At 51.8% G+C, this 27,217-nt stretch overlaps 2 long non-coding RNA genes across 12 annotated transcripts; one reads left to right on the top strand and one right to left on the bottom strand.

Moving 5' to 3' along the window:
* Positions 1 to 325: 325 nt before the first annotated feature.
* Positions 326 to 23,990, top strand: LOC140640471 (uncharacterized). 10 transcript variants are annotated; one of them, XR_012037199.1, is made up of 9 exons: positions 341 to 3,731; positions 4,600 to 4,692; positions 5,140 to 5,352; positions 5,439 to 5,637; positions 6,240 to 6,602; positions 6,806 to 6,949; positions 12,303 to 12,515; positions 12,657 to 12,724; positions 20,638 to 21,159. It is a non-coding gene; the product is annotated as an uncharacterized lncRNA (long non-coding RNA). The 10 variants fall into 10 exon arrangements; XR_012037195.1 differs by having other exon boundaries at positions 5,079 to 5,352; XR_012037192.1 differs by adding an exon at positions 7,684 to 9,492 and having other exon boundaries at positions 326 to 5,352.
* LOC140640472 (uncharacterized) lies at positions 22,497 to 27,086 on the bottom strand. 2 transcript variants are annotated; one of them, XR_012037200.1, is made up of 3 exons: positions 26,641 to 27,086; positions 23,799 to 23,934; positions 22,497 to 23,402 (listed from the first exon to the last, which is right to left on the bottom strand). It is a non-coding gene; the product is annotated as an uncharacterized lncRNA (long non-coding RNA). The 2 variants fall into 2 exon arrangements; XR_012037201.1 differs by having other exon boundaries at positions 23,799 to 23,906.
* Positions 27,087 to 27,217: the final 131 nt, after the last annotated feature.

The raw sequence follows: 27,217 nt of genomic DNA, 5'->3' as shown, positions 1-27,217 counted from the left end.
GCGGCCCGGGCCGCCCTCGGGACAGGGCGTCGCCGCTGCAGCCGCCGCTTCGGGAGCCGGTGAGCGGTGCGCGGCCCCCGGCGCCGCGGGGGAGGGCGGGGCCGGCTGCGCGCGGGGGTCGGCGGGCGGGCGGGAGGGCTGGAGGGCGGCCCGGGCGCCGCGCGGGGGAGCGGGCGGCACGCGGGGCGGCCCCGGCGCCCAATAAAGTCTGCTTTGACGGGACACGCCTGTGCCTCCTGCTTCGCGTCGGGCGGCGTTTGCTCATGGCGCGGGGCTCCGGGCTCCGGGCGGCGGCGGCGGCGGCGAGCGCGCGGGGCGGGCGGACAAAGGCGGGCGCGCCGCGGAGCCGCGGAGCAGCAGGTCCCGGGCCTCGGCCGACGCCCTTCCCTTCCCTTCCCTTCCCGCCCCGCGCCGGGGCTGCCCTCCTGCTGCTGCGGCCCGCGGAGCCCGGGAGCACCGGGCCCCGGCCGCTCGTCGCGTGGCTCGGCTCCTTGCGGCTTCCTAGAATTTCCTCGGGAGCGTCCCTTTCTTCCCTCTGCAGCCAATCAGTGTTGCCCTTGACCACCGTCCTCACCTATTTCTCCCTTCGCGGACGCTCCTCCTCGAGCCCCCCCGGCCCGCGCCGGCCTCACCCCGGGGGCGCCGCGTTGCCCGGCGCCGGCCGCTCCACCTGCCGCGGAGCCCGGGTTCTCCCGCGCGCGCCCCAGCGGCGACCGAGGCCTCCCCGGTCCGAATCTAGCTGCCTTGCGGCGAAGCGGCTTCGCCCTGACTCGTGCTTTGGCCCACCCGACGGGTTGCTTTAAAGCCATAAAGACTCCCCGGTCTTCAAGAAAACCTCGGAAAACCGTGAATCTGGGAAGGTGTCCTCACCGTCGTGCTCGTTTGGCCAGTTTAAGGCCCGTGCGAGTTCCTTGAACTCTTGCAACAGCCGTCCTGCAGTCCACGCCCCGGGAGGATTCTGGCCCGCGATCCATCGATCTTAGGTCCGGCCTGTGAAAAACAGCAGGTGTCTTCGGTTACATGTTAGAGAAAAGTGGGCGCATGCTGATTAAAAAGCGACTTGGTCAACTTAGTTTTTACTTATTTCTAAATGCCGTCATTTGAACTTGACTTTTGAGAATTTTAGTGTAAGGAGTGAAAAATTAGATCGTTTTCTCTCTGAGTTTCAAAACCTGAGTAATTCCCCTTGGAGTGCTGCACCCACACAGTTTGGCAAAGTCGGATCTGTTGAAAGAAGTCATTTCTGGCTTCATAGCTTATAAATTGTGCGTAAATATTTCACAAGCGAAAACCAATTGTGGGAGAATTTTTGTGTGTGGCTTAATTTCCCTTTCCCCACTCTCCAGTAATTGATGGGGAAACCCGACTAAGTAGTTGATACGTCCCCATAGGTAGGAGAGAAATGGGGGGAGTACCTGCTTAAGTAGCCTAGCTTCCAAGTGGTAGATCTATAGACGTTCACCATCAAGTGGAGAAAGCTCGAAGGGGTTTAAGACTTGGGAAGGATGGCAGGTGTGACACCGCATTAAGGTGTTCCTTTTTTTTTTTTCTTTTAAAGATTTTATTTATTTATTCACGAGAGACACAGAAAGAGAGAGGCAGAGGGAGAAGCAGGCTCCCTGTAGGGAGCCCGACGTGGGACTTGATCCCGGGACCCCAGGATCACGCCCTGGGCTAAAGGCGGCACCAAACCACTGAGCCACCTGGGCTGCCCTGTTAAGGTGTTCCTAAGTGGTTTGCCAGCACCTGCTCTACAAATAGGTTTTAAAGATTTATTTTAGAGGGAAGGGCAGAGAGAGCATCTCCAGCAAGCTCCACTCCCGATGTGAAGAGCACGATGCGGGGCTCTATCTCCACCCTGAGATCAGGACCTGAGCCAAAACCAAGAGTCAGTCACTAAACCAATTGAGCCACCCTGACACCCCTCCACAAATAGTTTTTACAATTCCCCCAGAGCAGGGGCGTCTGGGTGGCTCAGTGGGTTAAGTGTCTCACTCTTGATTTCAAGCTCAGGTGGTAAACTCAGGTTGTGAGATCGAGCCCAATATCAGGCTCCTTGAGTGCAGAGCTTGCTTGAGATTGTCTCTCTTGCTCTGCTTCCCCCCCGCCACACACACACACACACACACACACACACACACACACTTGCATTCTCCCTCTCTCCAAAAAAAAACAAAAACAAACAAACAAACAAAACCCAAAAAACAAAATTTGCCCCAGAGCAGGTGACCTGTTAACATAGGCCTTGAGTTTTCTGTGGTGGGAGATGCTTTTGCCTTCAGCTCTGAGGGCTCTTGTGACTAGATGCACAAAGATAGTGTGTTACATTGGCTCTAGCCTGCTTGCACTTGCTACTAAAAGTGACAATCAATTTAAAAGGACAGATTAAATTGCCATTTCAGAGCCATGGGACTTTAGGGATAATTTAACTGTCTTTACTCTTCTGTTTGGCCAGAATGAATTGAGCCAATGAGTTCCTTCTGAATGTCTAGAGTCTCTTTTTGCTTTGACAACCGGACAGGTGATTAATGTCAGTCTACAACTGAGTGCCTTGTACATGGAATGATTGATTGCTTTTTGGTTCATCAAAAAGTGAAGTTCAAAGCACCATGAGAGTAGTTGTGCGTGATAATGCTTGACTCAAACATCTCAAAAGCTCTGACTTTGCATGAGGCTTCCAGTCCTCCACAGAATGTCGTCAACTGCAGAAAAAAACCTCAAATATTGGATGAAGCCTAAAAGTCATACAGAAGTTTTATTGGGGCTAGAGAAGTCAGAGCTTACTAATGGCTGAGGAGATGTGATGACAAATATCCTTTTTTTTTTTTTTTTTTTAAGATTTTATCCATTTATTCATGAGAGAGAGAGAAGCAGGCCCCATGCAGGGAGCCCGGCGCGGGACCCGATCCCCAGTCTCCAGACTCAGGCCCTGGGCTGGAGGCTGTGCTAAACCGCTAAGCCACCTGGGCTGCCCCTGATGACAAATATCCTACAGGGATTGTGCCCTTTGGCCACCTGAGCGGGACAAAGATGCGGACTGTTAGCTACAACTCTTGAAGTCTCCTGCCTCCCTCATTTCCCCAGTGGTTTCTTTCCAGAAACTCCATTAAATACTCAAACTGAGTTTTAAGAGGATGTAGTTTCAGGACACGTGGAGAGGGCAAAGTTCAGGACTGAGAGGAAGAATAAAGGGTGCGAGTTAAAAGATGCTGGTATTTACCATTTTCAAACAGTCTTCTTTGTGGATCATAAGGAGGCTGGCTGTTAAATCTAATTCCGCCTTATGTGTATCTCTGACAGGTTAGGAATGGTTCAGGTAGTGAACTCAGGACGCCAAGTAATTTCCCTTACCACAGGGATGCTGGGGTGGCTCAATTGGTTGTGTGTCTGCCTTTGGCTGAGGTCATGGGGGGTCCGGCTCCCTGCTCAGTGTGGAGTCTGCTTCTCCCTCTCCCTCTCCCTCTCCCTGCCACACTCCCCCTGTGTGTGTTCTCTCTGTCAAACGAATAAAATCTTCCAAAAAAAATTCTCTTACCACAGACTAATGTAGCTTCTTCATGAAATTGCCTTTGGTTAGTTTAATGTGTCGTCCTTGGGAGGTTGCCTTGGTGGGCAGTTAGGCACAGGACAAAGATTGTTAGAGCTGTGGGTATTTTTGCATTTTGCCTGCAGGGAAAGCAGCTGAGAGAGGACCTGCTCAAGGTCACAAGGTCACGTTGCCAGGGCTGCAGGTAGAGCCGGCATCTGCATTGTGTTAGCTCTGTGGGGAGGGGCGGCAAGGTGGGGGTGGGGGTGGGAGGAGGTTGAACGCCATTCTAGTTTAGGTCCATGCTGAGTTTCAAATAAAATATTTGGGAAAATCAGGTTGGAATTTCATGCTCGGGCATCTAACTTAGTTCTACCCAGTTGGTATCAATACAGGTCAAATGAAGGGCACCTTGGGTGACTCCGTTAAGCAATCTGTCTTAGGCTCAGGTCAAGATCCTGAGGTGTTGGATCAAGCCCCAAGTCGCCGGCTTCCTGCTCAGCAGGGAGCCTGCTTCTCCTTCTCCCTGCCCCCTCTACTTGTGCTCCTTCTCTCTCTCTCAAATTAAAAAAAAAAAAAAAAAAAATACAGGTCTAATGAAACATAGGTGTGTACTTGAAGTGGTTCCTGGTTGTGGGGTCTGTGAAATCTGGGCTGTCAGAAGGATGCTCCCTTTCCATCGATGCATATGTTAGATTCGATGCATATATTAGATTCGGAGATTAAGTGTCTGTAAGATATCCTAACTACGTGGCTCTTAAGCTGCTATTTATGTAACATCTTATGTCCTTTACTTTTGTAAGATCTTAAGTAAATTCTTTTTCTGAGGTCAAGTAGGTTATTTCAGTCTGTCGTCTGGTTACCACCCATGACTCTAAGTTGAAGTCTGCAGTCCTAAATTAGCCTCGCTGTTCTCTACTTCTTAGTGCGGTGGGGACAGAACAGCTTACAAGGACTAGGGAGTTAGCTTGGCCTTGCTGAGAGTCAGGGGCATAGCAGCCTCCCCGTTTTCTCCGGAAAGAGGGGTGACCTGGGGAGTTAGGCAGGTCTAGCTGATTATTCCTCTTGCCCAGTGCCCTGGGGACATAGCCGTGAACCAGATGACACACTTGTCTTCATCGAGCCTGCAGTCTGGAGAGGATGGGTCATGAACAGGTGGATCACAGGTACTTGCCATGAATCTGGTTGTGTAAAGTCCTAGGAAGAAGAGAGGCCGGGGATGCTGTCAGGTAAAAGCCTTCCTGGGTAAAGGGCAGCCCGGCCAGGACTCACAGGTTGAGGGAGCCAGAAAGAGCCTGACCCAGCACTTGGCTGCGTACTGGCCTTTTTTTCTTTTATGCTAATTTCTATTTGGAAAAGGAGTAGATAGAGTAAATCAGGTGATGAATGTGTAAATAACGTGGCAATCCCATAACCCTTGTTTTTTGTCTTGGAAACTCCTCAAATTCACGGATTCACCCGCTGAAAGTGCTTCTGGCGTTGGCTACGGTTTTCTCGCCCCATACTTGGTTCCTAACATCATGTCCTACTTTGTTTTGTTGTCTTTTATGAGCCATTCCCCGCTCAGAATTCACACTTGAACTTGGGGATTGATAGCGGAAATCATTTTGGAGTTCCAGGCCTTGCAAGTTAAAGGAGCTATAACACTGGTCAGTGGGAAAGGCAGATTGGAGTCACCAAAGCTTGGGTTTGGGTCCCTGTTGTGCTGTTTATCATCCATGTAACGTCAGCAAAGGCTCGCAACCTCTAAACCCTCCATTTCCTGAGCTGTAAAAGAGGCCTAATGATGCCAGCCTTCGGATGTTATAGGGGAGTGCACAGTCATGGTAAGTAAAATGCCCAGTTTGGGCGTGTGGGGTGCTTGTGCTCTTCAGAACCAGTTATATTTTTTTTCTACCCTTCTCTTTCCTAGGTGAGCCAGCTCCTGCCGCTCACATCTCAGTTTCCGGGCTCGTGCTCTGCATCAGGCACTGCTGGCTTGATGGCTAATGCTTATAGAAATGCTTATAGAGGGGACCCAGCACTCCTGTGGTTTCTTAAAGCAGATGAAAATTCACATATCAGCCAGCCTTTTTTTTTTTTCTTTGAGAGAGAGATTTTCCCTATCAATGGTAAGTATTAAATCTCTATAAGCTAGGTGGATTACTGTCTGTTAAAAGTAGAATAAATAGCTTGCTTTTATGTTTTCCATGTTGATCAGAACTCAGTTTCTCCACATTGGAGCTCCCTTTGGAAGGGTCTATACTGTGATCCAGCTGCTGGTGTCTTACTGCTCACTTTTCTTTTTTTTTTTTTAATATTTATTTATTTATGAGAGAGAGAGAGAGAGAGAGAGAGAGAGAGGCAGAGACACAGGAGGAAGGAGAAGTAGGCTCCATGCCAGGATGTGGGACTTGATCCCGGGACTCCAGGATCGCGCCCTGGGCCAAAGGCAGGCGCTAAACCCCTGAGCCACCCAGGGATCCCCACTGCTCAACTTTTCTTGTGGCACAGGTGCTTTGGCTGGTGGCGGGGTGGGTGGCTAAACCTAAGGAGACTTGGCGGGGGCGTTGTCGTGGGGTTCAGCTGCCATGGAAACAGCAGCCTGAGGTGAGAGTCAGGGAAGAGGAAGGCTGTTGGTCTCTGCCCCATATTCTAGTGAACCAGGTTCTGTTGCAGAGTTGCCATGTGACTTCCTTGGCACACTCTGGTGCATGATTCTTTCCTCCCTTAGGTCACATGCAATTTTGAACTTGGCATTTAAAGGATGATGGAGGTAGGCAGGAAGGACTATCCTATCTAAACCGTGCCATCCTATTACTCCCCGAGGAATGGATTGGGAGCGTCCTTGCGCCGTTTCTGCTCAAATGGCAAGAATGCAGTCATGGGTGGCCTGTATCTTTTCCTAGTTTTCAACCTGAGCCTTCCAAAGGTGGTGTTCGCCCTGAGGTGGTGTGAGGCTGTTGCCATTCTAGATGCCACTCTCCACCATCTTGCCTGCTCCCGTGTTCGTTGAAGAGCTGGCGCTTCATCTACACTCTTCCTCTCGAACCTGGGCCACACCAGCCCTTAGCCGACTTGAGTCACCAGCACTCAGGTCTGTATTTTGTCCTCTGCAACTTCCATCACCTTGTTTCCCCCCTTCAGCTGCTGTATCCCGGTCCTTGTTCCAAAGAGCAGCACTCCATCTGGAGCCTCAAAACCCGATTCCTTGTCCTCTCTGACTCCTACCTTCTCTCCCGTTGACCCTTGGCTTGGGCCTCAGACCTTCAGTTTTCTGATCCCTCCTTTCTTTCCTAGATTGGAAATCAATCCGTGGTTAATCATCAGCATCCTCAGCATCGCATTCTGCTTCTGTCTGACCAAACATCATCCTCGGATTCAACCCACTTTTGTCTCTCTCCTTCTGGAACCCTGGGACTTTCTGGAGGAAAAACTACTCACGTAGGTAGACTTTTGCCATAACTTCTGGTCTCTAGCATCAGCTATGTGTTTAATGTCACTTGACGATTCTCCTTGTTTGTCCTAATGCCACCTCTCCATCGTTTTGTTCAGCAAATTTTCTACTTTCCTCCAAGTCCTTAAGAAATGTGTTTGTGGCCCTCTCTCCCCCTCCCCGTCCAGCCTCCTACTTGAAGAATATTGGAGGGATCTGGATTCATTTGTCCAGACACCAGCTGTCCCTTTGTAGCTGTCTCCCCTGCAGAATAAGCAGCAGGCTCCCTCTGTTCTCTGACCCTGCAGGGCTGCTGACTGAACCCGTGTCCCCCACCTGTGTTCTGCTCCCTGCTCTCTGTCCTCTGGGCCCTTCTACCTTGGCTTGTCTTCGCTCCCTGACAGGCCATCTTTCCCTGGCTCTTTCATTGGATTGTGTCTCTCCTAGTCTTTAAAAAATAAGGCTCGGGTAGCCCGGGTGGCTCAGCCGTTTAGCCCTGCCTTCAGCCCAGGGCGTGACCCTGGAGACTGGGATGGAGTCCCACATGAGTCCCACATTGGGCTCCCTGCATGGAGCCTGCTTCTCCCTTTGCCTGTGTCTCTGCCCCTCTCTCTCTCTCTCTCTGTATTTCTCATGAATAAATAAATAAAAATCTTTTAAAAAAATAAAAAAATAAAAAACAAGGCTGTTGCTTGACCCCATGTCTCCCTCTAGCCATTACCTGTCTCTTGTTCCCATCCAGGCATCCTGAGCCTGTCTTTCCAGCCTTTATTTGGTGTGTGTGGCCCCAGGCCCCGTGTCTCCAGCAGCCTGCCAGTCATTCTGTCAGCCACCAAACAGATGAAGGCTTTCTGATCTCGCCTCCTTGCCTTCTCTTGCACCTGACCTGACGCCAGCTGCTGCTCTGTTCCCGGACTTCCCACCTAGGCTGTCCTCGGCTCTCTGCTTGGGCTCCATCTTCTCGAGTGTGACTTCTTTTCCTTTTGCCACCCTCCTTGTTCCGCATGGCCCCCCAGGTCATTGGGTCCCCACATGTGGCTCCAGCAGCCCCCTGCGTGCTGACAGTTCTTCACTTCTGTGCCTATTCTGGGTTCACCCCAGAGCTCTGTTGCACATCGCCCTGTTCCAGACAGCCCTGCTCCATGGCCCATGGCACCCTAGCCACCCTGCCAGCCTACCTGTGTCTGCATCTGCGCCAGCCCGGTTCCTCCAGCAGTTTCCTCTCCTTAACACCCATTGCTCAAGACCAAATTTGGGAATCCGTCTTAGACTCCTCTCTCCCCCTCATCCCCTCCTAAATATTTTTCAAAACCAACTTTTCTGCATTCCCGCTCCTCTCATCCTTGTGTAGGCTCTGGCTTTCTGTCACCTACGCATTTGCCAACCAGCTGCTCTACCCGCCGCCACCAGCCCCTCCTTCCTCGGGGGTCTCCTGAATTTCTCTCCCGCGCTGATGGGACTACGTCACTTCCCTTTTCAAACTTCTCAGGGGCTCTGGGAGCCTTAAGACTACCAGCCCCTTGGCATGGTGCTCCTACCTGGTGGCCTCTTCTTCCAGCCTTTGAGCCCCCTGCAGACATGCACACTGTGCTAGCTCATACCTTGTTTCCAGACAATTCGTTTTCCTAGGCTTAAAACATCCTTTCCTACCTCCTCCAATTTTGTCTCCCAAAGCTGCTCAGGCGACCACTCTGGGAAGCTTTCGCTGGAAGGGTATTTCCATAGTTACCTTTGTTCTCCCATTATAGTGGAAGTGACCGTTACTAGTTCTGCTTTCCCACAAAATCGTTCAATGTTTGAGGGCAGGGATGGTGTCTGCCTGGCCTCTTGTTCCTGGAGGGAATTGGGGCCAGCCCAGTGCAGGACACGTGGCAGGTCTATCTGAGTGGGAGTCCCTGCTGATGCTGCTCCCTTGTCTTTCTCCACCCTTCTGCATGTAGAATGAAGTCCAGCTGGGTTTTGACAGGCATAGCAAAAAAAAAAGGAGAGACAGACCTGGATTAAATATTTGTTTCACCATTTATTAACTAAGTGACCTTAGTTACATGAGTTTTTTACCCCTGGGGTCAGTTTATCTGTAAATTAGAAACACTAACGTTCAACGTTGTTGCAAAGTTAGATTGAAATCACGTGCATGGGGGCGCCTGGGTGGCTCCGTCGGTGAAGCATCTGCCTTGGGCTCAGGTCATGATCCTGAGGTCCTGGGATTGAGCGCTGTTTCCGGCTGAGCAGGGAGCCTGTTTCTCCTCCTCCCTCTGACCCTCCCCCTGGGCTCATGCTCACTTTCTCAAATAAATAAATAAATAAAATATAAAAAAAAGAAATCATACCCACAGTGCTCCTGGCTGTAGGAGGTGGTAATATGCTTCCTCCTTGTTACTATTTCTCTGCTTCCTCCTGCCTCCACCCCTCCCTCCCCAAACATCCAGCTTCACAAGTTTCATCCCTAGTTTCCCTGCTTTTGGTAGTTCTCCCTGCATAAGGAATGCCTTCCTCAGATCCACCAGCCTCTTCACGCGTCTCCACCCATTTGGCCTCCAGGCATGCCCAGGTAATTCAGTTAGAAATAACCCCTGTAGCATAGGGTGTTCCCTGCAGACTATCCAGTTAGCAGTCTTTTAATTATCTGTAGACAGTTCCTGGGTCGAAGGCCTTCCAGAAAAGGCAGAGATGTTTCTCCTTCAATTTTGTAGCTCTCCTGTGCTTCTGACAACCCAGGGTCTGGTACATCCTAAGTGTTGAGTGAAGGGCTGTTGACTGTGACTGGTGTTGGAAGGAAGAGGAATGCTTCTTTGTGGGGTTAAAATGTTGTCAGCGTCTTAAAGGAATCAAACCCTCTGGGAACTTGGAATTTTAGCTTATTTGCCCATAAGATTTTTTGCATGATGTGAATGTCCACTTGCACGCAAATAAGTGTCTGGAAATTAAACGTAATTCTAGAAAATTCATTTCAAGCACAATGAAAAATCGTTAGTCTGGAAATTAGTTTATAATATGGAGGAAGTAAAGATTCTTCTTTGCTCCGAGCTACAAGAAAGTGGTGTGTATTTCTAACATTTTTCAAAAGCATATTCAAAAAGGAAATTCTTTGAGTAGAAGGTGCTTTGGGAAGATACTTTTTTTTTTTTAACTTTACATTTTTTTTTTCTTTTATTCATAGAGATGCAGAGAGAGAGAGAGAGAGGCGGAGACACAGGCAGAGGGAGAAGCAGGCTCCATGCAGAGAGCCTGACGTGGGACTCGATCTAGGGTCTCCAGATCATGCCCTGGGCTGAAGGTGGCACTAAACCGCTGAGCCACCTGGGCTGCCCTGGGAAGATACTCTTATTCTGACCTGCTCAGAGGAAGCTGATACCATTTTTCGTCCAGCCCTTTTATTTTTTTCTAAGTTTTTATTTATTTAAGTAAACCCTACACCCAACGTGGGGCTCGAACTCCTGATCCTAAGATCAAGAGTCGCACGCTCCACCAACTGAGCTGGCCAGGCGCCCCTCATCCAGCTTTTTTAAAGAGAATGGTGTCACAAGTGAGGTCCTGTCACAACCACCACAACAAAGAGAGAGTCCACATAAAGAGACCATTTCCTGTGGAAATAAATGCCTTATTGATTGATATGTTAATCCAACGGTTAGCAGGTTGGCAGAGCTCTTGGTGTTACCGACTGATAGAGGTGTTTATAGACCTGCTCCCACATATCTCTCACAGCCATTAAGTAGTGATTTCCCTCCGACACAGCTTCTCCCCTTTTTTCCCCAAACCAATGAATTCTAGATGCAAAGCCTCCTCATTGTGAGCATGGAAGCAGTCCAGTTCTAGCTGCAAACGAGGCAGGTGGCCATGGCCTGCAGCGAGCTTCCGGTGTTCCAGGTTGCGAACTAGCCACTGCTTACTCTTCACACACGCTGACTTTTAAATCCCATCTCCCAATGAAGCAGCTTACCTGTTACGTAACAAAACGTGTAAATCTTCACAGGCTGGAGATGGAGAGGTGTCTTGACTGTCCTGCAGCATATTCTCCCCATCAGCTCAGTACCAGCAGCTGGCTCTCAGGTGGCCCTCGTGTAAACTGAGGTCCCACATCAGAAACATCTAGAAATGACCTAGAGGAATAGCCAAATGCATTACTGTGTGTCACAGTATGTTTGTGGAGCAGGATGTGGGGGTCCCTGTGGCGTCCACTTTGTTTATGGCTGATGACTGCCTTTAGCACCCAGTGCTCCCTCCTTATAGAGCCCCAAAATTTTCATGTCATGGGGCAGGGAGAAATCTGATTCCCAAGGAAAGGGCTGAGGAACTGCCTTTGCTTCACAGATAAATCGTGCTTGGCTAAACATCCAGGCCCATCTTGTTTCCTTTAGCCAGTGACTGTTCTGAGAGGCAGTCAGAGGGAATGTGACCCAGTTCTGGCCAATGAAATATTAAGGAGAGTGTGTATTATCGGAGTGGCTTCGCTTCCCAATGAAAAGGTAAAGCTTCCAGAAAAGATAGCCTCTCTTCCTCGTTCCTGCCCCAAAACAACGTGATGACTAGGGCTGTTGCAGCCATTTTAGGACTGCGAGGAAGAGACTTACAGAATTAAGGTCATTGGTTGTAACAGCCCCGTGGAGCTGGGAACTCACGGGTACCACCCAGGCACACACACGAGCCATTGCACAGGTCTGTTCATGAGACTCAGGAGCAGGTTGGACCATCAGTTCCCTCTGAGAACAGGGTGTTGCAATGGAATGGATGGGGATGGCGCATCAGAAGGGGAATCTCGGGGATCCCTGGGTGGCTCAGTGATTTAACACCTGCCTTCAGCTCAGGGCGTGATCCTGGAGTCCCGGAAGGCCTGGAGTCTCGAGTCCCATGTTGGGCTCCCTGCATGGAGCCGGCTTCTCCCTCTGCCTGTGTCTGTCTCTCATGAATGGATGAATAAATCTTTTTTTTTTTTTTTTTTTTTAAAGAAGGGGAACCTCTCTTCTATATGGCTGAAGTGTTTTCTCTTGGCAATCTGATAGCCCATCCATGTGGAACTTTATAAAGCCATTGATTTTTTTGTATGTGTTGGGTTTCAGTTTTGTTAATGGTTTTAATAATATAAAGAAATGCAGGTAAGATAGTCAGAAATGTAATAGAACACTGAGTTATGTAATGTAGTCCCGACTTTCTTTGGAAAAAGGTAGAAAAAATTGGGGAAGTAAGTATGTCAGAACAATGGTTTGCCGCTGGGAACTGGCATTCTGGGCAGTTGCTTTGTTTATGTTTGTGTGTGGTTTTCACATATGGGTTTTTTTTTTTCCCGTTTTAATTTTTTATTGCAGTTAAAAGACAAAGCATAAAATTAACCATCTTAGCCTTTTTTTTTTTTTTTTTTTATAGTAGGCGACACGCCTAGCACAGAGCCCGACTCAGGGCTGAACTCACGACCCCGAGATCAAGACCTGAGCTGAGATCAGAGTTGGATGCCCAACCGACTGAGCCCCCAGGAACACACCACCTTTTCTGTGTTTAAGTCCACAGCACGGGGGCACCAAGCACATTTCACTGTCATGCAGCCACCACCGTCTCCAGTACAGGTCACCTTGCAGAACTGTAAGCCTCCATCCCATCCCCTCAGCCCTGGCTCCCACTGTTCACCGTCCGCCTTGGCGAATGTGACCATTGCAGGTGCCTCACATGTGAGTGCCTCCTGCAGGGTCTTTCCCTTTGTGACCTTCATATCTCACTTAACAGAATGTCCTCCGGGTCCGTCCATGTGGGAGCAGGCATCAGAATTCCCTTTCTCAGGCTGAATTAGTGTGGTATGTACGCATCGCATCTTGCCTGTCCGTTCTTGTCTCAGTGGCTGCTCGGGACTGCTTCAATGTTGTGAATAATGCTGCCACGCACACAGGTGCACAGATAAGCAGGTATTTTGTAGTCAGGAAAAGTAGCAGGGGTGCCTGGCTGGCTCAGTCGGCAGAGCATGCGATTCTTTCTCTGAGGGTTGTGAGTTCGAGCCTCACCTAGGGTCCAGAGCCTACTTCAAAGTGAGAGAGAAGAGTAGCAAATGAAGATCTTGGGGCACCCAGATCATCTGTGTGGAATTTGTACCTCCCCACCTCAGTCCTCATGCTCTATCAGGTCTTCTGAACACTTAGCCAACAGTAGCATTTCCCTGTCAGAAGGGAAAATTAGAATCTGGACACTCTCCCCCCACTTGAAAGCCTGATGGCCGCACAGGGTTAGCCGCGCTCACGTGCTCCACCTGCTTCCTCCGGGAGTCCTTTCTGTCCTTCCCTTGCTGGGCAATGGTGACTCTGGCCCCGACGCTGTCCCCAGAGAGGCTAGTGCTGTGCCTACACCCTCCTTCCCTGTCCTTCCAAGCTGTGTCGGCTGTTTCCCCAGTGAACTGTATGGAAGACAGAACAGCCACAGGCCAGTTCACCAGCTACCTGGGGCTCCCTGTGGTCACCGCCCTGCAGGGTGCCTGGGACTCGGGGACAGGCAGGGCGAGCAGTGCAGGGCACGCTTCACCCAAGCCTCTTAAGGTAGAAGAGGTGCTGTGGGAGCTCGCTCACTTGGTGGGAGGCACAGCACTCGAGGCATAAAAGACTCTCCAGGGGCGCCTGGGTGGCTCAGTGCATTAAGCATTGGACTCTTGGTTTAGGTTTAGATCATGATCTCAGGGTCGTGAGATTGAGTCCCTCGTTGGGCTCCACGCTCAGTGCGGAGTCAGCTTGAGATTCTTTCCCTCTGCCCCCTCCCCCTGCTCTCTCACTCTCTCTCAAATAAACACAATTTTTTTAAAAAGCCCCTTGAACTGATGTAGTCCAACTACTTGAGATACCCAGGCCAGGTGTCCAGGCACGAGGCTGAACTGAAAAAAGCGCCTTTCCTGCCACCTGGCAGCCCCCAGCAGGGCTGGCCTGAGCCAGCTGCGGGGCACTGACCCGTCCTCAAAAGCCTTTGGTGGGCTCTGCTCCCCTCTGCCAGCTGGCTCTCGCTGCCCCTGCAGGCTCTCCTCGGACACCCAGATGTGCCTCCTCTCTGCCTGCCTTCTTGCCTCCGCCAGGTCTTCCTCCCCAGGCTCTGCCTCTGCACACGGGCCCTCACTGCCGCCCCCAGTGCCCCCCAGCACTGCAGCCCCCAGAAGTCCACCCCCTTCTCTGCAGTTGTGGTCCTGGTTCCTGGTGCCTGCCCACCCACCCGTGTGTGTTTATGGTGCTGGCGCAGGGCTCTGGGCTGGTGCGTGTACAGGGCCTCTCTCCCCTCCCCCTGCCATCCCCTCCCTCCTCTCCCTCCTCCCTCTGCCACCCTGTACCCCCATGCTACCTGAGCCAGGAGGAAGGGCCCAGGGATGCATGCTCATCAGTACTGGTGACCTTTGGCACGGCTCTGAGAGCACAGAGAATTGAAGACCAGCCTCTGTGTGGAACTGGAGCAAGTTGGGGAGTAAGGGAGGGCGGGGAGCCGGAAGGAGGTCGGCACCCACCTCTGGGTCACTGGGAGAAGTGCACCAAGGCTGCTCCTGCCAGTTAGGGAGCTGGAAGCTGCTTCCAGAAGCACAGGGTTATCTCTTACACGTACAGTGAACTGAACAGAGTTCTTCCTTGGAGAAGGAGGAACAAACACCCTCCTTGCTTGTCGCTGCCTCTGCAGCTGTGCGCCTGCCATTCCCCGCTTGCTGCACCCCCCTCTCCCTTCTCGCTCCTTCCTTCCCTCCCGCGCCTCCCATGTCCCTCTCTACCTCTGTTGTTGGCCCTGCCCTGTCCCTGTGGTCTGCCTCCCCTGCGGCTCCCCACAGACCCTCTTTCACACGGAGGCCGTGTCTGTACATTCCACACCTGTGTCTGCCAGCCCCGGCGCTCTGTGTTATTAATAGAGCCAGTAGATGACTTAGGGCTTGGAGCTTTTTATTCTCCTAGAAAAATTCCAGCTGGTTATTTTTTTTCAGTCAACGGGTTTTCATTGATTTTCCTCCCCATGGATCAATGATCCTGTACCAAAAAGCTCGCCACCACCCTGAGAAATGCAGGCCTGGGCAGGAGCCCCAGAGCCTCAGAGGTCTGTGTTTGCAAAGCGGAGTCCCGGCCCTTTTGCTCACCCTTACAGCCCACCCCCTGGCACACACCTGAACTGGGCACCCACCTCCTTCCTCCCCGTCCAGTTATCCAGCCGGCGCGCAAGCAGAGTTAGGTCTCCGAGGCGCTTTGCTCTCTCCTAGCCTCACGCTGGGTCCTGCGCCGCTTATGGGAAGGCAGAGACCAGGTCAGGACCATCCCTCACGCTCCCTGGTAGCTGGGGTTCTAGACGACAGTCGGGTTCCTTCCATCAGATGCCCAATTTGGAAGGCGGACGTTAAGGGTAGGCTTTGGGGTATATGGGCAGGTGCCGTGTGCCCATTACAGGCTGAACGGCTGCGTGCGGAACCGGGAGGCAGAGGCCCCTCTCCACACGAGGCTTCCCCAGGACAGGTTTTCTGGGCATCACCAGGAGGGCCTCTGCGCCCCGGGGCCTGGGCAGTCGCTACAGTAGCGCCTGCACTGCTTTCTGATCCCTGCACCTGTGCTGGGATCCCACTCCCCCCACTCCTGTGCTGCACATGCTTGGCTCTGGGCCTGGTGGTGGCCTCCTGGTTCCCCACCTTCTGACCTGAGACCTTTCTGGCAGCTCAGCCTTCCTGGGTCCCTGGCGACAATTCTGTAAGCCATCTCCCGGTGCCAGCCATTGTCCCTTTGAAATATCACCCCTGCAAAGAGCCCACTAAGGGCTGGATGTCTGGGACCCCACTGGAGGCCTGCGTTGCAGCCTAACCCCATTGGAGGGCATGAGGGGGCCAGGCCTTTGTGGGGGAGTTGGTTGTGTGGGTGGAACCCTCCCCGAATGGGTTAGTGCCCTTGTGAGTGAGACCCCAGAGAGCTCCTCTGCTCCTTCAGCTGAAAGAGGGCACCATGCAGCCTCCAGGACCATGAGAACTAGTGTGGTGGGTGAGCCTCCCCCCCCCCCCCCCCGCCCCATGGTTACAGTAGCCCCAGAGGACCATCCACCCCTCCCCGTTTCCAGGTTGGGGTGCCTGTTGGTTCTCCCCATTTGATTGTCAGCTGCTTGAGCACGGGCATTGTGCATTAGTGGTGCCCCTGCAAAGAGCTCACTTAAAGCTTGCTGAGGAAAAGCTGGGGTCAGCTGCCCCCCACCGGCCCCCCATGCCCCAACAGCAGCGTGTCTGGCTGTAGTGGTCACTTGGGAACTGGACTGAGAGTCACAGCCCCTCCGGGAGCCTCTGCCTTCCGATTCCCAATGCAGATGGCCCTCGGCATCACGGAGGGGACAGAGCAAACCAAACCACCGCCACTTGGTACCTGGAATTCAGCCTGTTATCCTTGCAGATGCCTGGGGTTGCTTGAGGCTTTCGAGACCCTGGCCTTGGACCAAATCGCAGATTGGTTTTACAGAGTTCTGATCCCACAAACAGCCCAAACCCATCCTGGAATCCAGGAACTCTGGAGGAAGACCAGGGTCATGGGTGTGTCTCTGTGTCCTGAGGGCAGATTTCTAGGCAGACCACAGAAAGAACTCTGGAATCTAAGTCAGCTTACAAGTTGTAAAACAAGTACAGGCTATTTCTGGAGGGATCACGGGGAGGTGAGGGAGCCGCCTGGATCGACCGGGGAGATCAGTGGAGCGGTCAGCATGAGGAGACTTCCTGGAGGCAGTTCTTCCACCTGGGCGTCTTTCCTGTGTCCAGCTTCAAGACAAGCTCAGAGCGTGTGGTAAAGACGGTGCAGGGCGCCTGGGTGGCTTGAGCATCTGCCTCTGGCCCAGGTCATGATCTCAGGGTCCTGGGATCCAGGCCCGCATCAGGCTCCCTGCTCAGTGGGGAGTCTGCTTCTCCCCCTGCCTCTGCCCCTCCCTGCTGCTTGTGTGTGCTCTCTCAAAAAAATAAATAAAATCTTTAAAAAAAAAAAAAAGGCAAATTAAGTGGGACAGAACGTAGGAAGAGAGCGAGCCAAGCAGCCTGTACCTGTGTTGGCATGAGAGCTTGCGTGGCTGGGGCCCCTGTCTCTGGAGCCTTTCCTTCTGGTTGTGGAAGGAAATGCTGCGGGGGACACTGTGCACCCCGCATCTGGTGGTGCTCTGACCAGGGCTTTGTGTGGAGGCAGGGAGCATTGGCCCGCAGCCCGAGATCTGAATCCTATTTATTTCTGCTGCTAACCCCGTGTGTGTCCTCTGGGTTGAAGTATTTATTTTATGGCATCTACAAGAAGTATCCACCCCCACCCCCATCCCCATCACAACGTGGCCCATTTCTGCTATTTTTTTTTAAGATTTTTATTTATTTATTTATTCATGAGAGACACACACACACAGAGAGAGAGAGAGAGAGAGAGGCAAAGACAGACACAGGCGGAGGGAGAAGCAGGCTCCATGCAGGGAGCCCGACATGGGACTTGATCCTGGGTCTCCAAGATCAGGCCCTGGGCTGAAGGTGGCGCTAAACCGCTGAGCCACCCGGGCGCCCTCTGCTAGTTTTTACGTGGGCTTTCATCTCTTAATTTGCAGTAGCATCCTGGAGCTCAGGGCCCAAGGTGGGGAGCCTGCGGACCAAGGAGCACCCCGCAGCCAGACTGGGGCAGGGGCTCCATCTAACCTGCTTCTGTGGGTGGGGTCACCTGGCTATGGAGGCCGTCCTCATGGGAGATAGCTTTCTCTTGGGAGATTGGTCACTAACCTGGCTGGGTGCCAGTTGCCTCAGTCATCCTGAGGGGCCAGTTAGTGACCAATCTCCCAAGAGAAAGCTATCTCCCATGAGGATGGCCAGGGGCCAGGGGTCACCTGTCTTTCTCCCCGTGCCCAGCCAGTGCACAGGAAATGCAGGAAGTGGTGGTTGATCCAAACAGATATGCGCGACAGTGAGTGGGCAGGCAGTTGCTTTGAAGCCGGGTCCAGGCCAGACCTAACAGGTGTGTGAGCAGGTGCTGTGCTGCAGACAGGTGCTGCTGTTGCCTGCTGTGGTGCGCCCTGGCACCTGGCACGGGGCTCTGCTGGGTAGTGACAGCTGGACCTAGCTGGAGCCCGTTCGGGATGGGGCTCGCAGGTGGGTGCTTAGCAAGCTCAAGTGGCTGGTATAACCACGCTGGGTGCAGCAGACAGGCAGCTGGGTGAAACACTGAGACAAGCAGAACGGTGAGGGTTTGGAGCCGTGGGACATTGTCTCCAGTGCACCTGGGCAGGCGGCCAGAGCCCTGCTGGCTGCATCAACCTCAGGAGCGTTGTTCCCCAGGTCTCTGGATTCAACTTTCATTCTTACTCCAGGAAGGCCTCCAGGGGCCTTGGCTGGGTGCCAGGTGCCTCAGTCATCCTGAGGGCCTGGGTACCATTCCCACCATTTCACGCAGGAAGAAACTAAAACCCAGAGAAGAGAGATGCGTGGGGGGCTCAGTTGGTGAAGCGTCTGCCTTCAGCTCTAGTCATGACCCCAGGTCCTGAGGCCTGGCTCCTTGCCCCTCCCTTGAGCCCTCCCCATGCTCATGCTCTCACTCAAATGAATCTTAAACCCCAAAAAGCAGAGAAGAGTGGCCTTGCCTGATGTCAAGCAGCTAGTAAGTGGCAGAGCCAGACTTCAAACCCCACTGCCGGATGCTGAAGTTTTACTCTCCTGGTTTTCAGTTTTGCAAATAGAGTCGGCAAGGAGTAAATTATGTTTTTTTTTTTATCATTGGGATTATTTTCAGGAGAACAATTACAAGGTCAAAGCATAGGACCATTTTCAGAAATCTTGATGTATTAGTTGTCAAAATTTTCCCCCAAAGAGGGTGCATCAACTTATGTGAGGCCAGCAGCAGTGAAACAGCTTCACTGTTAAATGGAGTCGCTCCTTCTAAACACCGCTTCACCTTAGAAAGGGCCCCTGTCCTGGCCTCAGCCCTCCCTTCTCCCTGCTGGTCAGCCCACCACAGAATTTTGTGATGAGCTCTTTAGGGTTTTAACTAGGATTGCATTGAACTTATGAATCACATGGGGAGAGCCAACTTTTCATAAAGTTAAGTCTTCTAATCTGTGGTCATGGTATATTTTGCCACTTACTGAGGCCTCTAGTTCATAATGGAGTTTTTTTTTTTTAAGATTTTATTTATTTATTCATGAGAGACACACAGAGAGACAGAGACAGTCAGAGGGAGAAGCAGGCTCCTTGCAGGAGCCCGATGTGGGACTCGATCCCAAGTCTCCAGGATCACACCCCAGGCTGAAGGTGATAAACCGCTGTGCCACCTGGGCTGCCTGTTTTGTTTTGTTTTAATTAAGCTCTAGGCCCAATATGGGGCCTGAACTCAAGATCCCAAGATTAAGAGTCACATGGTCGGGGCAGCCCAGGTGGCTCAGTGGTTTAGTGCCGCCTTCAGCCCAGGGTGTGATCCTGGAGACCCAGGATCAAGTCCCATGTCAGGCTCCCTGCATGGAGCCTGCTTCTCCCTCTGCCTGTGTCTCTGCCTCTGTCTCTCTCTCTGTGTCTCTCATGAATAAATAAATAAAATCTTAAAAATAAAATAAAAAAAAGAGTCACATGGTCTTCCCAATGAGCCATCGAGGCGCCCCCACAATGGAGTTTTCATTTTCATTTCTCCAAAGAGATCTTGGACTTCATTAACATGTGTATGTTTGGAAAAAAAAAAAAAAAAAAGAAAGATGCGTGTGTTTGAGGGGTGCCTAAGTGGCTCAGTCAGTTGAGTGTCTGACTCTTGATTTGGGCTCAGGTCATGATCTCAAGGTCCTGGGATGGAGCTCCCGGGCTCAGCAGGGCGCCAGCTTCTGCCTTTCCTTCTGCCCCTCCCCCCATTGATGCAAGCTCTAAAAAAAATAAAATCTTTTTTAAGAAGGTGCCTATGTTTGATGTCCTTGTAAATGGCTTGTTCTTCATTTTCTAATTGTTGTAGCTAGAATATTTTAGATGGAGGGATTTTTTTTTTTTTGCATACTGATTTTTATGCCCAGCAACCTTGCTAAACTGTTGTGTTCTGATAGCTTCTTCGTTAATTCATTGACTTTTCCTGTCATCTGAAAATAATGCCAGTTTTGTTTCTTCCTTTCGAATCTTTATACCTTCTTTTTTCCTTTGCCTTAGAGCCTTGACCAGGACCTCCAGTACCATTTGACCCACGCTGGACGTGGTGACAATGGGCCTCTTTGTCCTGTGTCCGTGCTCACAGGAGAGCCTTCAGCGCCCCAGCATTGCCTGTGATGTGTTGGGGTTTGTAGCTGCCCTTTACCAGGGCGAGGAAGTCCCTTCTGCTCCTAGTTTGCTAAGGGCTCTTCTCATGAATGGGTCTCCAGTTTTATCTGCAACTGTAGAGAGGATGCTAGGACTTCTCCTTTTTTCTCTCAAGTAGTCTGTGATGCTGCCTTTTCCGTTTACCCAAGCAGCCTTGCACTCCTGGGAGAAACCCAACGTGACGGCACTGTATTATCCTTTTTAGGTATTGCCAGGTCCAGTTTGTTACTCATGTAGGACTGTTGCATCTGTGCTCACCAACGATAGTGCCCTGTGCTTCTCTTTCTCACGTTTCCTCTATCAGATTTTGATGTCAAGGTTATGATTGCCTCACAGACTAACTGGGCAGTTCCCTCTTTGTGTTCTGAGTTAACCTAAGGCCCGAGCCCTTTGTTCCCTAAAGGCTGTGAAGGGGCGGCTCGGTGGCTAGGTTGACCGAGTTTCGAACTCTTGATTTCATTTCAGGTCATGATCCCACGGTTGTGAGGTCCAGCTCTGCATTGGGCTCCACGCTCAGTGGCTGGGGAACTGCAAAGCTGCCTTGTCCTCGGCACCTGCCTTTCTCACTCCTTCCCTGGGTGTGGTGGAGAGCCTCCTAGATCTCTTCAGGGCAGCAGGTGATTCATTTTGGAGATGGAAGGAATCTGTCCTGCATTGGGAATAAACTTATGATGCACATTTGGGGGAAAATAAAAAAATCAGTGGGGAGGCTGCTTGAGGTTCTCCCTCTCTCTCTGCCCCTCTCACCCCATTCCCTCTCACTCACTCTCCCTCAAACAAATAAATCTTGAAACACATATGAGGGGATGTCTGGGTGGCTCAGTGGTTGAGCATCTGCCTTTGGCTCAGGTTGTGATCCCGGGGTCATGAGATTGAGTCCCACATCGGGTTCCCCGCAGGGAGCCTGCTTCTCCCTCTGCCTGTGTCTCTGCCTCTCTCTCTTGTGTCTCTCATGAATAAATCAATAAAATCTTAAAAAAAAAAAAATGCCTGTGAGAACCCCAGGTGGGACCGTCTGGGCCTGCTGTCTGCTCTGTGGGAAGGTCAGCTCCTGGTCAGCTTTCTCTTCCAGACATCACAGCCCTTACTTCCCAACCTATCAGACCACATGGACTCCCACCAGACCGTGTGCGATGGTCAGGGTCACGCCCAGGCCTCCCTAGGGAGTCTTCCTGAAGCCCGTCTGTGTCTGAGCTCTCTCCTGCTCCAGAGAGCCCACTGGCCCCCGAGTCCAGGTCTGCAGCAGAACACTCTGGGCCCTGGTCAGTGGCCGCACCACCTCCACACCCCACCCCACTCCCACCCTGCTTCAGCTGCGCCCTGCAGAGCCTGTGGCACACCAGGGCTTCCTCCGTACAGATCGCTACACAGGCTCTCCCACCAGGCCCTTCATGTACCTGATGCATGCCACCTCTTCCAGCGAGTCTGCCTTCCCTTTAGCTCCGGATCCCCTTTCTCCTGTGGCTCTGTGTCTGCCTGTTACCAAAATCACTGCATCCGAGTATTCTGTACTCCAGTGAGTGTTCTGATCGTTCACTTAGTCAGCAGATACGTCCTGGGCACTAGGCACTGTGCTAGGTGCCTACAGTCGATGGGTTCCAGCCACTCTGGAGTTGTCCAGTGAGTGGGAAATAAAATAGCTTGGACTCTATAGGTCAGCATAAAACCCCACAAAATTAAATCACCTAGAATCTCACAGTTCATGTATTAGCACATTTCTTTCTGGCTTTAAAAAATGCTTGTAATAGCATATCTGAGTAGGTAGGTACTAGCTTGTTTTACAGATGAGCAAAGCAAGGCATGAGCACGCAAGCCAAAGGTCACAGGAATGGCTGGGTCAGGACTTTTTTTTTTTTTTTAAGATTTTTATTTATTCATAGAGACACACAGAGACAGAGAGTGGCAGAGACACAGGCAGAGGGAGAAGCAGGCTCCATGCAGGGAGCCCGATGTGGGACTCGATCCCAGGACCCCGGGATCATGCCCTGAGCTGAAGGCAGACGCTCAATTGCTGAGCGTCTCTCTGTGTCTGTCATGATAAATAAAATCTTAAAAATATATATATATAATGGGTAGAGCTGTATGTCCCTGCTGGAGGCCCTAAATTTTCACTTCTCTTACTACATACATCTTACGTTGAGAACACAGAAATGTGCATTCTGTCCCCTAACCTGGTATCACCCCAGGTCTGTTCTACCCTCTGCCTTCACAGCCTGTGCTGGGGACAGACTCCACTGGGGAGTCCGAAGGCCTGAGCTCTTGTGGCCTTGACATCAACTGGCTGTGTGACTTCACACTAGTCACTCGGCCTCTCTGGGCCTCAGTTTCCACATCTGTAACAGCGCTGGGATTCAGTCACACTCCTGTGGGAGTGAAGAACCCTCTGTTTAGGGAGCTGAGCCCCCTGGAACTCTACCTGGTGCAGAACCCAGAGCTCTGCAGCTTTGGGCAGACGGGGGAGAGGGGCTGGGGCTGTGCTGGGCACTCCGTGGGACATCTGGGGACCTCTGCCCCCTTTCCCAATTGGCCTCCTCACCTGTATCCCCAAGAGGTGTAAGAGTAACCCCGAGGATGTGCTCAGAACACCAGGTATGCTATGGCCAGCGTGCCATGCCTGTCCAGGTCTATGCTCCGTGGGCTGGGCGGCCAGTCCTTCGATGGTCCTGTCCCCAGCAGCGTGCCCCTGCTCCCCGCCTGCTGGTTCACACCCCACCCCCGTGACTTGTCCTCTCTCTAGACAAGGCACCTTTGACCTTTGCATGCCATGGGCCCCTGAGGCCACCTGGAGAAGAGTATGGGCTCCTCAGAACAATATTTTTATTTTTATTCAGTTTTTAAGTGCATTAATTAATTAATTTTAGTCCTCTCTACCCCAAACGTGGGGCTCAAACTCACGACCCCGAGGTCAAGAGTTGCATGCCCTTGTTCCTGAGCCAGCCGGTGCTGCCCCAAGACAGTATTTTTAAATAAATAAATGGAGGAAAACCATGACATAGAAAAGCAATTCATAAAAGGTCTAGATAAATGTGCAGTGTGGTAGTGTATTTATTACCACATTAGTGAGCCCCAGGCTGCAAGTCTACCACTCATCATTTTGAAGTAGCAGTGAGTGTAAATGATACGTAGGGATCTCTGCTTCTGTCGCGATGTGATTGGAAACTATCTGGGTTACTGTTGGCGACAAGGTCACTGGTGCAGCTCACACCACTGAGGTTTTGCGGCCCCCATTCCTAACGGGATGGCAAATATTAGACGTGGGTGAAGAGGAGGATGTAAATGTTTTCTGCCCAGTTTCAGAAACCCCAGGCTCCCATCCCTGGGCTCCTTCCCCTCCCAGGGTTCTCGTGGACCCTGGTTGAGAAACCCGACCGGGCAGCATGGTTGTGTAAGAGGAGCTAGGAGAGAAGTGGGTGGGGTGAGGGGCTGAGAGGGAAGGAACAGTTGATGTATGGGTCTCTTTAAGAGGGAGGGACTGGGCAATTTCTGTGCCCCTGGGCCTTTGTATATGCTCTTCTTTCTGCAGGGCGTTCACATCCCTGCTCCATCTGCCACCCTCCATGCCAGCATCTCCTGGGAAGCCTTCCATCTGCTCCCCACTCCCAGCACGTGGTCCTCTTCCCTCTTACCTGCACTGAGTTCAGGTTTGCATGCTGGGCTGAGCCAGGCGAAGCTCTGCTGGGGCTGCTGTATCTCTAGATCTCCAGGGCCCACTCCACACTGGTACTTGGTTGATGCTTGTTGAATAAATTTATGAATGAGTGACTAGATAAGTGGGTAAATGAATAAATGAATAATAAAGTCATGCCTTGCAAGGAACAGCACTCCCTACAGGTCTCACATTTCAGAAAGGACTGCTTGCAGTGATGTGTGGCCTTCCTAATACGCTTCTTTAAAAAAAAGTTACTATTTTTATTTTTTTTAAGATTTTACTTATTCATGAGAGAGAAAGAGGCAGAGACACAGGCAAAGGGAGAAGCAGGCTCCATGCAAGAAGCCCGACGTGGGGGATCCCTGGGTGGCGCAGCGATTTAGCGCCTGCCTTTGGCCCAGGGCACGATCCTGGAGACCCGGGATCGAATCCCACGTTGGGCTCCCTGCATGGAGCCTGCTTCTCCCTCTGCCTATGTCTCTGCCTCTCTCTCTCTCTGTGTGACTATCATAAATAAATAAAAAAAAAAAAAAAAAAAAAAGCCCGACGTGGGACTCGATCCCAGGTCTCCAGGATCAGGCCCTGGGCCAATGAGCTAAAACCAAGAGTCAGACACTCAAAAGGCCACCCAGGTGCCCTAAAAGTTACTTTTTTTAAAAAAAGGCAGATTAAAACAATGCATAACAACAATGGAATATTATTTGGCCATAAAAAGGAATGAAGTACCAATTCACACAATATGGATGAACCGTGAAAATGTGGTGCTCAGTGAAAGAAGCCAGCCACGAAAGGCCACATATTATGGGATTCCATTTATATGAAATGTCCAGAATTAGCAAATCTAAAGAGACAGCAGATTAACAGAGCTAAATCCTCATCTTTCAGCTGCAGTCATTGGATCGTATCTAAAGGCAGCAAATCAGCAGCTGTCAGCATAAGCCTGTCACACGTGTATAGATGAGAGCCAGAAAAAAACATCTAGAAGAGCACAAATGGCTGCTTCTGAGGGAGGACCCGGGCTGTGCAGAGCTGGGGGCAGGGGACTGCTACTTGTCATTATAAGCCTTGTAGTTCCATCCGTCCCTTAAAAGCATGTGCCTGTTACTAATTTTATTGGAGATAAAAGCTAAGGGGGATCCCTAGGTGGCTCAGCAGTTTAGCACCTGCCTTTGGCTCAGGGCGTGATCCTGGGGTCCTGGAATCAAGTCCCATGTTGGGCTCCTTGCGTGGAGCCTGCTTCTCCCTCTACTGTGTCTCTGCCTCTCTCTGTGTGTCTCTCATGAATATATAAAATAGAAAAAAAGAAAGAAAGAAAGAAAGAAAGAAAGAAAGAAAGAAAGAAAGAAAGAAAGAAAGAAAGAAAGAAAGAAAAAAGAAAAGAAAGAAGAAAAGAAAGAAAGAAGAAAAGAAAGAAAGAAGAAAAGAAAGAAAGAAGAAAAGAAAAGAAAGAAAAGAAACGAAAAGAGAAGAAAAGGAAAAAGAGAAAGAAAGAAGAAAAGAAAAAGAAGAGAGGAAAAAGATGGAGGGTCAGAGGCGCGAAGTAACTTGCCCGATGTCACACAGGATTCAGAGCTGAGCCCGTCTGAGTTCAGGCTCGAGGTGGAGGTGGATCCTGAAGCCCCACTGGCCTGATGCCGGGCGTGGGTGGTAGGCCATCTGTGTGGCCTCTGAGGAAGCAGGTTATTTTCACTCTCACATGTTGAAGTGAGAGGCCGTTCATGTCAACAAGCTTTTTTTTTTTTTTTTTAAGATTTTATTGATTTATTCATGAGAGAGAGAGAGAGAGAGAGGCAGAGACACAGGCAGAGGGAGAAGCAGGCTCCATGCAGGGAGCCCGACATGGGACTCAATCCGGAGTCTCCAGGATCACACCCTGGGCTGGAGGCGGCACTAAGCCGCTGAGCCACCTGGGCTGCCCCTCCACAAGCTGTTTGAAACTGAAAGGCCTTTGACCCTGCAGGCTATGTCCTGGGGATTCCATGTCCACCACAGCCCCAGCTCAATGCCAGCAGATCAGGGTGCTCCCGAAGTAGACTGTACTGTTCTGCAAGCCCTCTGATAAGCTGTTCTCTGAGGGCAGCCACAAATGTGTCAGGCAGAAGGGCTGGGTTTGAATTCAGGTCTCAGCATCTGCATGTCCTCAGGACAGTGGTGAGGCCAATGCTGAGCAAGGTTTGGTCTGGAAAGTAGACTCAGGTCCTGACAGTGTGATGGGTCAGGACTAGGTAGACAGGCCCAGGAGGGAGCAGCATGTGCAAAGGCCCAGGGGTCTTGGTCTGGGAGTCAATATGGGTCAGTGTAGCTGGAGAAGGGGTTGCAGTAGTAGGCTTTGAAGGACTTTCAAGGTGCCATCCTGTCACTGGACCGTAGTGGAGGCTTCTGGCCACCCTGAGTACACACCTGTGCATGCCTCCCCAAGTCCCTTTCCCTTTCCTTTTTTTTTTTTTTTTTTAAGATTTATTTATTCATGAGAGACACACAGAGAGAGATAGAGAGAGGCAGAGACACAGGCAGAGGGAGAAGTAGGCTCCATGCAGGGAGCCCAAAGTGGGACACAATCCCCGTCTCCAGGATCACGCCCCAGGCTGTAGGCAGCACTAAACTGCTGAGCCACCAGGGCTGCCCTCCTTTCCCTTTCTAATCTGCCCCAAGCCCTGACCTTCCCTTAGAGGGGGGTCTGCCCATCAGAGACCCAAGGCCCAGGCTGCCAGCATGGGGTCTGGCCCTCGGATGATGCCCTGGGGTCATAGTTCCTTAGCCATCAGTTCCTTGGTTCATATCCACACGGGGGGGGGGGGGGGGGGGGTGTAAGTGCCTACCGTGTACCAGGCTCTCTGCTTGGGGAGATAGAGATGAAAGATCATGGGGTGTATACAAGCAGGCCAGCAGCCCAGGGTAAGGTGGCCAGGGCTGGGCAAAAGGAAGATGCCCAGGCTCTGCGCAAGCCCCCAGTGCAACCTTACTTAACCCTACGCCGGCAGGGTCTGGAGGGTCAGCCAGAGCAAGCCAGGAGCAGCGGGAGGAGGAGCAGCGGGAAGGGCAGGCTGAGCAGAGGTCACAGGCCAGGGTAGAGGCCTGGGGCTGGAGGGAGCAGGTGGCCAAAGGCCGGGGGAGCTGGCGGGAAATTCGAGGCCACAGGCGTCACCGCAGGGCCGAGATCCGAAGGGCCTGGGGCCTGGCAAGGATTGGGCCTTTATCCCCAGAGAGCTCGGAGGGCCGCTGGGTGGGGAAGGAGCGGGGAGCCGCGGCTCCGGGGCGCTGGGGGCGCTGGGGGCGCTGGGGCCCGGGATCCCGCGAGGCCGGAGCGGGCGCGGCTCGCCCTCCCCACCGCCCACCGCCCTCCGCCCACCGCCCTGGGCCGAGCCTTCGGCCCTGCCGCCCCGCCCACAGCCTGCG

This window comes from Canis lupus, chromosome 9 (genome assembly GCF_048164855.1).
Source record: "Canis lupus baileyi chromosome 9, mCanLup2.hap1, whole genome shotgun sequence".
Taxonomy (NCBI): domain Eukaryota; kingdom Metazoa; phylum Chordata; class Mammalia; order Carnivora; family Canidae; genus Canis; species Canis lupus.
Note: the sequence above shows the minus strand (reverse complement) of the source record. Positions and strands in the feature narration are given on the sequence as shown.